The 12,896-nt window shown below is 26.4% G+C and overlaps 1 protein-coding gene across 2 annotated transcripts in view; it reads left to right on the forward strand.

Moving 5' to 3' along the window:
* Window positions 1-12,896, forward strand: part of LOC132943202 (5-hydroxytryptamine receptor 1-like) — a 234,726-nt gene that overhangs the window by 13,179 nt on the left and 208,651 nt on the right. The window lies entirely within an intron of this gene.

Raw genomic sequence — 12,896 nt, forward strand, 5'->3', positions numbered from 1 at the left:
AAAGATATAATATGATTACTTGATGTTCTTAGATTTAACAAGTATTAGTACAAGCAATTTATATTTTTGAAAGTGAAAAACAATTTATGTGCATAATAAATAATAATATACAAGGTGGTTATCTTTCAACGGCGAACACTGAATATTTCAAAGACTCTCAACTTATTTTTTGAAATTATAATGTATACAAATAATTCTTAACACATATAGTTTCTACCTTTATAAAAATGTTGGAGTATAAATATCGAATATTGAACAAATATTTATTTATTTATTAGCATTAACGTTATTTAAGAGGAAAAGGCAAAAGGCATCCGTTGAATAGGTGGCGCACTAATCTAAAACTTAAACGATTATTAATAAAAAATCTATGTGTTTAATATTTATCATTAACACTTTTTAAAAAGTATTGTATGCTTCATCTTTCAACCATTTTTGGTTTTCTATACTGAATGAATATTTACTCTATAGCGTGTGGAAATATAATGGTAGTTTTTTTAGGGTGAATAAATTGATAATTATTTGACCAAATTTTACTTTACTTTATTATAATGTTTAAATATTGAACAATTTATAAAAATAATAAAAAATAATAGCAATTTAATAATAACAATCATAATTTATACACTATTATAGATTCTTAAAACTCCTGATAGTACAATAATCAATATACCTAATATTGTTATTATTGGTGGTTTTTTTTTTTATCAAAAAAATATGTTTAAAGAATAACCAGTAATTTTAAATTATATAGATAGGTAGTGAGGTAGTTGCTTTAAAAGTTTTCTTTTGATTAGTTAAAACAAATTATAATCATTTTTGATGAATCATTATGCATACACGTTTGGAAATTGATGGCGAAAAAAATTACGTTTATTGTTCCTGAAATATTGTACGGACATTATACAATGTACATGGTATGATTTTACTTATTTGGAGTAATTAAATTTGACTATATAGTTTTATTGTATGCTGTTCTTAATATAATTATAATGACTAACCAGTAATCACTATTAGATTAATTGAGCATTCTGAGTTGCTTTCAGTAAACACGATTCGGTAATTATAGTGTCCTGCTGTTTCTATTGTTTAATGTTCTACTCGAACCATATTGATTGCAAAATTTAATATAAATTTATGAAATATTTATTTATTTTTTGTTTATTATTTTTATACTCGTATAGAAGCAAAGTAACAATTTTATTATTAACAGATTTAATGGAAACTCGAAATTAATTTATCATTTTCTCTTAACACCCTCGAGGGACTTTCTTTCGTGTTAGAAATTGCATTGTTTATTGAACCAGAATTCTACTTGTGTCAATTCCCAATACATATTAGGTAATTTATTGAACAGACTATAACAGATATAACATTTCGTTTAACTTTTTCTGCACCAAGTTTTATTTTATTTCCCAGCGTATGTTTTAAAGAAAGAACTTAGCTGTATATGAATGAACTCGATGTCTATAAAAACTAAAAAGCATATTTTGAAAATTATTTTCCAAAGATATTAACTGTCAATTTAATATAATTGGTATGTGCTCGTCGTGACATTTTATCATTTATTTTAGAGAACACTAAAATAAATCGTATGATCAGCATGAAGATCAGTCTGGAAATGTTAGATGTTGTAGATTACGATGGGTATACGCTTTAAAGTTTTTACCTTTTAATGCATTTCCTGATTTAATAGGTTGTTGACGATATGATTACAAAAATGTGAATCACTACCACTATATATGGGCATTAAATATTGTTATCATGGACAAAATGTAACGTGTTAACGCGACACGGGTAAATGGCACAACGCTAATATATAATGTATAACGGACGTGTGTACGACTTTATGATAATAACCCCAAATAGGTACCCAACAATAATAATATTATGCAAACGATTCAGCAAAATATAATATTATAAAATACATATGTGTCGTGCTTACGTGTTCTATTCTCATACGACACACACTGTGGATCTGGATAGCGTATAATGGAAACTTAGGTACTATGTTATACATAATATTATATACTATATATATAGTATACAGGTGGGTAATAATATTACAATATTAAATATAATGTAATCAGCGCGTGTTGCGTTATTGTTATTATAAATATCGTACACAACATCGCGCATTTTGCGTACAAACAGTATACACATTATGCGATATATTTTTGTATAATATTATCGTGTAGTGTTTGTGACGTCCACTCGAGTTTGGAGACGTGTAGGATGTAGGTGCACAGACAAGCATAATAAAATGCTATATCATGCCGACGCCGTAGTCGTAGTCGTCGGGAACCTCTTCCGGGTGTAAAACACGATATGGTCGTATGTGTTCTAGGGGTTTGTCATTTGTGCACAACTCGTATCCAGTGTGTGCAAGAGCGAGTAAAAAAAGAAAAAAAACGTTAAAGACAAACCTAAAGAACTGCAAATTAAATGAATTTAAAAAAAAAAAAAAATAGAACAAAGGTCAAGAGAAGATAAAATAATAATACGAACCTGCTAGGCTTATAATGTTTATAATGTATTATACCTACACCTATACAAACTTTTTATTTTATAAAATTAGCGATTGTAATGTTAAAGAGCTGAAAACGTAACACAAGTTCATCACTTATATCACGTCGTATTAAAGGTATAAACTTGTATAATTATTAATTAAAATTAGTTTTAGATTCTTATAGATGACAGAAATTCTTTAATGCTGTTATATATAGAAAAGTTCATATACTTGATAAATGTATAAGTGATTCTTAAAAAGGGATTTTTTTTTTCTAATTTTACCGAGTGTAAGGAAAAACCACTAGAAATTTCAAATAAAATATTAAACATGTTAACTGAATGCATGTTTTTGGTAAAAATAAATGTAGCGAAGTTAAAAGAAAAGACATCAAGAGAAAGATAGCCTAATAATAATAATATGATCTATGCCATCGTCAATGGCACAATATTTGTATGAATTTATTATATATATATATATATATTCAATATTCCTAAATATATATATAATCCATATTATATAATATAATAATATGTGCAATATTATGTTTATTTTATAGCGCGTCGCTTACGCACTCCGTAATAAATATTTTGTCGTAACCATCAGCCGACGGACCGTATCCGATACGCTGCCATTCTTCCGATACGGTTTTCATCGGAAAATGTGATTTGTATTGTGAGTTGTGACACATGTGCATAATATAGGATGTGAGTTTGTGTACATTTTCTGCCCGAGGCGTGATGTCCGAGGAACGGAATGTCCAATGGGGATAAGGTTTTTTTGTATTTTACGTTTATTACAATTTATCCTCATCGCCCTTTTAATAAATTACACGTTGATCAATTAACCGTTTTTTAAAAATCATTTTGCTTGGTTTTCAAACTGTATATCTACCAATAAATGCATACATGTTGTATATGTTATGCACGTAAATATATTATTTTCTGCAAAAAAAAGCTATTTCACATTTGTGAGTAATATTAAATCATATTAAAACCGTTATCAATGAGAAATCAAAGTCTCTTACAAAAATGATTTATTTAATAACTAAAATTATTACGCTTGCTTTTTAAATTTACCTTCTTGTATTTTAAACAAAAATAACATCGTTGAAAAGTTTTAATATTATATTTTAAAAATACCTACTCAGAAGGTTCTTAGAGATAGTACATATCTTTATACAAATATTTTATTTAATAATTCACACATCACATTATTAGTATATTATTTTTCATACGTTCATGTAAAAATGTCATATATTGTAGGTTTTTAAATTTATTATACATTTTAAACCCAAAATGTTAATCATGGATATTGTGAATAAAAAGTAGACCTTACCTACATGTGTAACTTATTAAGGATATTATTATATTATTTAATAAATGAAGAAATGTAAAATATGTGCCTCGTTTGTTCTCATAATTTATTTGTACTAATAATGTCTAATAATTAATTATATGACGTATAATGTTAAAGCTTAAATTAGTATGTCTCTACCACCATGACTGCAGGTGGCTGCTGTACCTACAACTGCTGTCTGATGTACACATCATTAGCTCACTCGAAGCTGATCATGGCGTTTCTCTTCACGTATTCAACAATCATATGAAACTCGAGTAATACATTTAAGAACAAAAGAGAATAAGTTTAAATATGATGAAAACCCTTTTCTTACGCTTATCGTGATATTTCAAAAAAATTTTTGTAATAGTGCCGGAAAAGTATAATACATTCACTAAAATATCCTATGAAGAAAATAAAAATAATAATTAATTAGTTGTTTTTAAATTAACCAACTAAACCAACTAAGCTAGTAATCATGCTTGATGCACCTTATTGAACATAATAATAATAATAATAATAATAATAATAATAATAATAATAATAATAATAATAATAATAATGATTATTATAATAATAATACGTAGAACTACAACTATGATACTAAAAATGCTCATGAAATTGTGTCAATTGTGGTATACTTTGTAAAAGTGGAAAATATCAAAATATTTTGATTCAATCTCGCTGAGTATTGCAACAAATAAAACTCAAATAATGATCAATACAGCTATGGTTAACTATTCAGTACATAAGCTAGTAAAAATATATATCAATGAAAGATTCTCAAAGAATTTCATTCAGTCGTCTAATACGTTGAAGAATATAACTGGTATTCTACCAAAAATCGTTTTAGACTTTAATAATAATAATAATAATAATAATAATAAAAAAATCATAGTTATATTATTAAAGTTATCTATATTTTTGTTTCTATCCGGTTTCATTTTCTAGGGATATCGATTTTAATACTAAAATATCACGTCAAAAACAAATAAAAAATAATAAAGTAAAAATTCATTATAATATATTTAATTATAAAGTAAACAAATTTTTTCAAGATTTTTTAATACAATACATTTATTAATATACAATATAGGTACTGAAAAGCCTCATTTAGAATCTGAGCGGACCGATGAATGTTTTGATTTTACAATGATGTGTGTTCTTCTTTATTTTTATTATTTTTACACGATAAGTAGTCGAAATAATGCTTTGATTTTCACCTTCAGTATCATTTCCGATATTAAATCTAATTGGTTAACTAATTGGTGCATTGGGAATATTTGAAATATAAAATGTCCAGAATTTTTTAAAAGTGTATGAAAAAAAAATATTTATTAAGAAAAAACGGAAAGTTTTACGTTAAATTGGTTTTCGACAAAATCAATTTTGGTTTTTGTTGCAACTCTTAAATAAATTACCTTAGATACTTGAAATTTATACCATATTATGTTTATTTTATCAATTCTTATTCTTGTTAAAATGTTCAAAATATTTCGACTCGTTTTGAGCTGTTTACGGACATTTCCAACTATCAATATTTTTAATTTCTTTTTCTTTAAATTTCAATACAATTTTATTTGTTGGGTCAAAATGCGTAAAAATAAGCATTTAAAGTTCAAATTTTGCCAAAATGTATCAAATTTAAATACATTCATCGCTCCGCTCAGAATCTAAAATTATTTTGTGGTTAACTATTTATAGAACGTTCAACTTTTAAAGGATTGAAAATTTAAAACAATGCATCACTTAAGTAGGTTATTATGTAACTTAAAAATCTCAAAAATATAAAACACCGTTTTTATTTATAGTTATTGTTGTTTTTTTTTTTTTATTGATCGTTTTGTAGCTTTGACGACATGGGCCATTAGCTTTATACACTATTACATTAATACGTTAAATATGTTTTTAGGTAACAATTTGGTTGCAATAATAGGGGGGGGGGGGAACTTTGTGACTCATGACTATATATTACTTAATTGTATTTCTCTATTTCAATGGTACCTACTGAGGAATGACATTACTTTTTCCGGTTGACGTTCGGGTCTAATTATTATTTCATATAAGTTCGTTGGTATATTAAGTTTTTCCTTTTCTTCTTCATTTGATCGGCGTTCTGTCATCAGGTGTTTTACTGTGAGGCCGTGAGGGTAACTCCGCATGAGGTGCATTCCGTCGGTAGTTGGTTCTTCGTGAGCCATGAGGTGTCCGTGTGCGAGGTGGGTGTGGCTGATTCTCAGTCGGTTTATTATTATTTCTGTTTTTCTTGAGGTTTTGTATTGTGGCCAGGGATTTATGCTTTGTTTTATTTCACGTAATTTGTTGTTTTGGTTCAACCAGTGATTTTGCTATATATTTTGTGTGATTATTTTTATGTGTTTTTTTGTGTCTAATATTGTGCTGTATATTTTTGTTTGGGAGCTTCGGATGCTATAGAACTTTTTGCGTGTTGGTCGGCTATAGATCATTTCCATGCATTTTGCAATGTCCTGGCGTCCAAATTAATTGGACATTCTTGTTTTGATTTTTTAGATTTTCGACTTGATTTATGATGTTGGTGGCAATGTCGATGGTATGGAATATATTTTGGATGCTATTGATGGTGTTTAAGGAGTAGGCGAATATAATAAAGTTTTAATTGTGGATAATTTTCAATATGTTCAAGAGCTGATATTATGGCGATGGCTTCGGCGGTATAGATTATTGAGCATTTCTTTTGCAGTTTATATGTTATTATTTCTTTGTCGATTATAATTGCTATTCCTACTTCTTGCTCGCTTTTGGTTATAATTGTTTTATGTCCAACTTTGGATGAAAATACATAATAAATAACCAAGAATAACGTTTTTAGTTATTTTGTTGTAATTTTATAATATTAATCCAAAAATAAATAATAACAATATAAAATATCCACACTGTCAAACCGTCTACCCTCAGAATCTATTTTCGTATACACTGATAGTATATCATTGAATTCAAATGTATAACACCATCCATTACAGTGACCCACTTGTTACCTACTTTACAGCAAAGTGACACCCACTTTCCCGCTTTTTTTTCTCTCTTTGGATTTTTATTTATTTGATATTTTGGTGGTGTCCACGGTTAGAAAATAGTACCGTTAGTAAATTTACGTGCAATGATATGAATATTTATGTTTTTTCATTTTGAAGTTGGCGCAATCATAATATTATAAAATCTAGTATCAATAGGATATTAAAATTAAAATTAAGCCAACTGTTTATTCAAAAATCTATAAACATCTTTAAAACTAATCTATTTTAATTCTAGAAAAGTAGTTATTAAATATTAAGATAGGCATCTGATTAAATTCGTTTATCTTATGTAGGTACGTAAATATAATTCGATTTATGTCATTTAGACTCAACAGGTATTTCTTTCACAGGGAATTAAATGGACATAGTACATATTGACAATATATATTATTATTTAAAATGTCTGTTTTCAAATATCGTAGGTATCTGGTATACCAAGCAGGTTAAAAATAAATCATTCACGTGACTTCATCCAAATGCTAAGAGGATGTTAATGGATTATTAGTGTTTAGCAAATATGTGTTTAAAAGTTTCATCGTGACATGAAGGTTAGTCAAGTTTTGTTTCATCATCACGCATCAACATTTATAGAAAGTTGCCAACTAGCTGTATGACTTATTTTTCTTTTGAACAGTTTCTAATGAACCAACCATCCGAACGTCTTAAATCTGCATTAAAATAATTTATAAATAACAAAAAATGTACCTGATTTAATATACCTTTTTTTCTCTAAAATAAATAATGTTATTATAATAGAACTTCAAATGTAAAATACAATTTGAGTTGTATAATTAATAATATACAATAAGTAAACTTAGGTTAAGTATCTTATGTCTGTCTTTAATTCAACGACTGATGAGTAATACTTTCTTTATTACATAGAATATTCTACTACCATCAGTAAAATTATAATTTACTATATTATGTGTTAAATTTATGTTACCTAAAATAAATAAAATATAGGGTAATGTAAAATTGTTAAATCTATACATTTTAAATTTACTAAACAATTTAGATTACCTACTTCCATTATCATCTTTATAAAAACTAATAATAGCTTTACCCATTTATGTTAAGCAGTAGAAGCATTTTCAGTCATATTTTTGATTTCTAAGTAAATGGTGTTTACTCAATTTTTGAATTATTGGTATTAATTTTAACCATAATTCAATACTTAAATAGTTAAACGATTAAAAATTATATTCTTAAATACTCTAACTTTTCATAATTCACTGACAAACTGTTATTCGTTATAAAATTGTGTATTATACTTTTTAATATTATGATAAATATTATATCGTAAAGGATTTGTTTCTACCATTGAAATATTTATATAGTATTAATCTTAATAATCTATCAATTGGAGGACGGATTGGCCGAGCGGACTAAGGCGTCGGTTGCGACGGACACCGACGCCGGTTCAATTCCTCGGCCATGGATGGCATTTTTCTACGGGCAAGTCACGGTGTTCGGAGAACAAGTGCCACCATCCCCAACCCGGGCATGTCAGATACCTACGGGTGCCCAAATCAAAAATTCTGCCAAAACAAATACACACGTGTTCCCTCTACTAACAAAAAAAAACCTACAAACAAAACAAAAATGACCTTAGTTTCCGGGCTCAAACTCAATAAAAAAAAAAAATCTATCAATTTATAGGTGTTTATCTAATTGTTTTGTACATTCAATGTTGGCATGCATACAGATTTTCATAGATACCCACTGTTGTTCAATAATAAACTATAGGCATATTCATAATATGCAGATAGTATTACGTGTGTAGATAACTGTATTGTGTTTTAAAAAAAATATAGATGTAAATATATTCTTTTTTTTACACATATAATAACACTTATATTTTGTTACAATCTAATAAATAAAAAAAACGTGTCATTATTGGAATAATTGTCGTCAAGCAAACCTATGACATGTTGCAGGGGTCTACATTTGTTTTAAATGCGCACACAGAACACGTCTTACCTTATTACATAACAGAACTGGACCGTAAAAATAGTTCATTTGTATCAAATTGTGTTTTAATTATTATTGAATTAATTTAAATTTACTAATATTCCTATGGTTGTGGTATGTGTTAAAATATTATTGATTTTTTTATTATTTTTTTGCGAATGATATTATTCATGTTTTGATTGTTACGTAAAATAAATATTATCGTTCAAACAAAGTTTTCATATTTGTAAAAAACACTCGCACATGGATATTGTCTATGACGCGAACAAACACTGTGAGTTATATATTCAGCAAATAAAACTGTCTAATTACAATCAACAAACCGGTGGCTGTATTGGTATTTTGATAGGAACGATCGTTAATTTATTGACTATGGCGAAATTATAATATTGTTGCGTTAAATACTGTTTATTTTCGTAAATTATTTACCTATTCAACGTGTGTTAATATAATATTTGAAACATCAATGTTCTTAGGATTGTTTTGGTATAATAATCATAGAGTATAGGTAGGTATAAGTTATAATAATACCAAAAGTGTAAACATAACACGTATTCAAAAATATTCACGGTTAATTAAAGAAATGTGTATGTGTGTGTGACCTCGTAGGACATACCTATGATGTCTTAGGTAATTAAAAAAAAAACTCAAACAACAGAATCCAAAATATTTTAATGCAATATTTCCATTTTATATTATTGTATTTAGACCATAGTTTTAAAATTATCAGATCCACGACTCGTCCATCAAAATGATAAAGCATCAAAATATATTGATAAACTTATTCTATTAAATTCAGTTGAATTCGCATTTGTTGCAGGTATACAAAGAAGAAACCATTGATTACTGTTACTTATTAGTTAAAAATTTGTTTTTAAAATGAAAAAAAAAATATCTAATATTCTTAGGTGAAAACTATCAATAGATATAATTGTTATTACTGTATTTGAATATTTGAATGATAATATACAGAAAATATTTCGCAAGTTTTCTTTTATAAACATATTAATTATAGCTAGTTTAAAAAAAAATCTATTTATAGTAATACAAGGAAATGTATTACGAATTTAAGATGTAGTCATGCAAACGGAATACAAAAGTATTGTGGTTTTTTACTCTTTGATTGTTCTTTGTTTTATTCTTTATAGTAAATTTTAAAATAAACTGTTTATTGGATATTTTCGTTGATCATATCAATTAATATATGTGCTTTCAATAAATGCTTGGGTGCTTCTATGCTTCTATGATAAGTGATAATCATTGTAGTTTATTCAATTGCAATATAATACGTCACTATTAAATCCTAAATGTAGAAGAAGAATATGATTCAAGTTACAAATTATATAGTTTAAAACTCCAAAATAAATAATTATCATACGTTTTGATAATAGTTATTTATTTCTGTATGTATACATTTCATAAAACACAGTAGTATGTAGTATCAGTAGGTATTATAATATATAACAATATATAATCGTGTTAAGTATATGTCACTTAATGCATCACATGTAATTATTGATTAAAATATGTATATTTGTTTCTAGATTAAAATAATTGTACACAATATTTAGACACAATACAATGATTAGACAATCTATTGGCAGAGAAAAATCCAAGAAAAATAGTTTAAGAAAAACGATACATCACGTATAAGCCTGAAGGCGATTTTCATTAAAATTAAAAATATTAAGTTAATGTGGATCATTACACTTCGGTTTTAGGTCATTTGTATGTTCTTATTCATTATATTATTTAAAAAACAGAAAAAAATCCATTTAACCATCACTACTCAGTATAATATTATAATCAGTAATCACTATATCCAATCTTAAACATTTCAACTGTTTTTAGCACGCATTCGCGGTACTGTACTGGCTGACTATAGAGGTTGTCGTGACTTTACTATTTAGTAGAATTATTTATTATAACTATAAAAATTATTAAATTATACATAAGGTAAAGTAGTTACTGTGAAATAAAAGTTTTCAAAAACTTTTGAATACGTAGAGGTATTTAATGATCATACTTGAAAATAATACACAAATAATTCATTGAATTTGGTAAACTGAATTCTTAGTTATTTAATTTTTGTGATTCATTCATGTTGATAAAATGTTTGAATCATTATTTATATAGCACTGACTTAAAAGAAAGTTTAGGTCATTTATTCTGCTATTCTTATAGATTCTAAGTAGAGTTTCTTCTTCAGAAAACTATTTTTGGAGCACTAAAAGTGTAAAAATCAACTATAAGTTTCACATTAAAGTATCTCTATAGTATGCGCAAATGAGGAATTACTGTTTATTAAAATATGTCCTTTGGAATTTTATATTATTTAAATAATGTTCTTACGAAAGTTTTTATAATATTATATGGATACTTAATACTTATAGTAAACAAAATAATATTAAAACGTTAATGATAATTGGTATCTATGTTGTTTTACTCGTTAATGCGTCGTTAATCGTTATTCGTTATTATAGATAAAGTTACGTAAAAGAATAAACTTTACAAGTGAAAATTATAATATAATATTTTTATTTTTAATACTGTTTAGTTTTGATTAGGTTTTGGTAAGCCCAACGAGCTTCTTTTATATAACATCAGCATCGTTAAAATAGTTGCTGTAAAACTGTGTTAAAGGTTGTAAACACGTACGTAAAAAATATATTAAAGAAAGTTAATGAAAGATAATATTATTAACGTCTTTTTCGTCAAATAAACTTGTTTATTATCATTATTATTATTTTTTTACACTACTTTTGCGTGAGTGAGTTACGACATACTTATCTAAAAAACCAATAAAACGCAAATATAATAAAGAAAACAAAGAATCTAAATCAGATTGGATAGAAGAATATTTTTTCAAAGGAAAAGTCATTATGTTTCATCTGAAAATCTACTTTGTTTCAATTAAATTTAAAGACGGTAAATTAAAATTAATTTATTCTTAAATAAACGTACTTTTAAAACCTGGAAAACTTTGATTTTTGACATCTTTTTTATAATTTGCTTTTCATTTTTTTTCAAGGGTTATCATACGTACGCGTAGTTGGTGCCTGGTACATAGTAATATAATACATTGCATTTTATTTCAAAAATGTAATATTTTTCATATTTATACTTGTTTAAATTAGAATTTTATTATTATTATTGTTAATTTATTTCTCAAAAAAAGAATACTGGGCCTCACTGAGTATTCTTATGGGGAAGCCCAGGGGTTATTATATAAACATGAGTAAAATTATTAATGACATTAAATATGTATAATGCTTAAAAATTGTTAGTTGTATAATCAAAAAAAAAATATATTTCTAGTGAGTAATAACTAGATATAAAAAAATATTATACATAAACTTGAGACTTTAAAAATTAAATTTAAGTTAAAAAACACAAATAGTATTGGTATTTTATAATAATAAATTAGTGTTGAAATCATAAGGAATCTATTTCGTAAAGTCACCTTTAAACCTATGTAGCGGTGATGTGTGTAGATGTTTTGGTATCTTAAATTTAGAGTCTTTGCACCTACAAATTTGTATTGTTTTCGTGAGCCTGTTTTATGAGGTCAGTGTGTTGTATAATTATTTTTAGCAAACCTGGTACCAACACCATGATACATGACTGATGGCACATTATGTTTTTTTTAAAAAGGAGTGCTGATTTCAAATATACATTTTTGATATTGAAGACTAATTTTCATATTATAGTTGTTTCGTATGGTACTTTTTTAAAATTTTTTTGTAGGCGATCTTAATTAATGTATTTTGACTAGTTTGCAATCGAGAAAGAACATTATCATAAGAACTTCGCCAACCTATTAATTATTATTCCATATGAAACAATTGGTTCTATCAGTTATGTCTTTGAATTAATTTGTTCATTCCAATTCATGTTTGAACACATTTCTACACCCAAATATTCAATGTTATTCATAATGTTTATTTTCTAATATTGGAAATTAATATCATAAATATTGCACGTATCATCATGTAGTATAACATTTTTTTTTTTGTTTG

The sequence above is a fragment of the Metopolophium dirhodum genome, chromosome 4, assembly GCF_019925205.1.
Source record: "Metopolophium dirhodum isolate CAU chromosome 4, ASM1992520v1, whole genome shotgun sequence".
NCBI classification, from domain to species: domain Eukaryota; kingdom Metazoa; phylum Arthropoda; class Insecta; order Hemiptera; family Aphididae; genus Metopolophium; species Metopolophium dirhodum.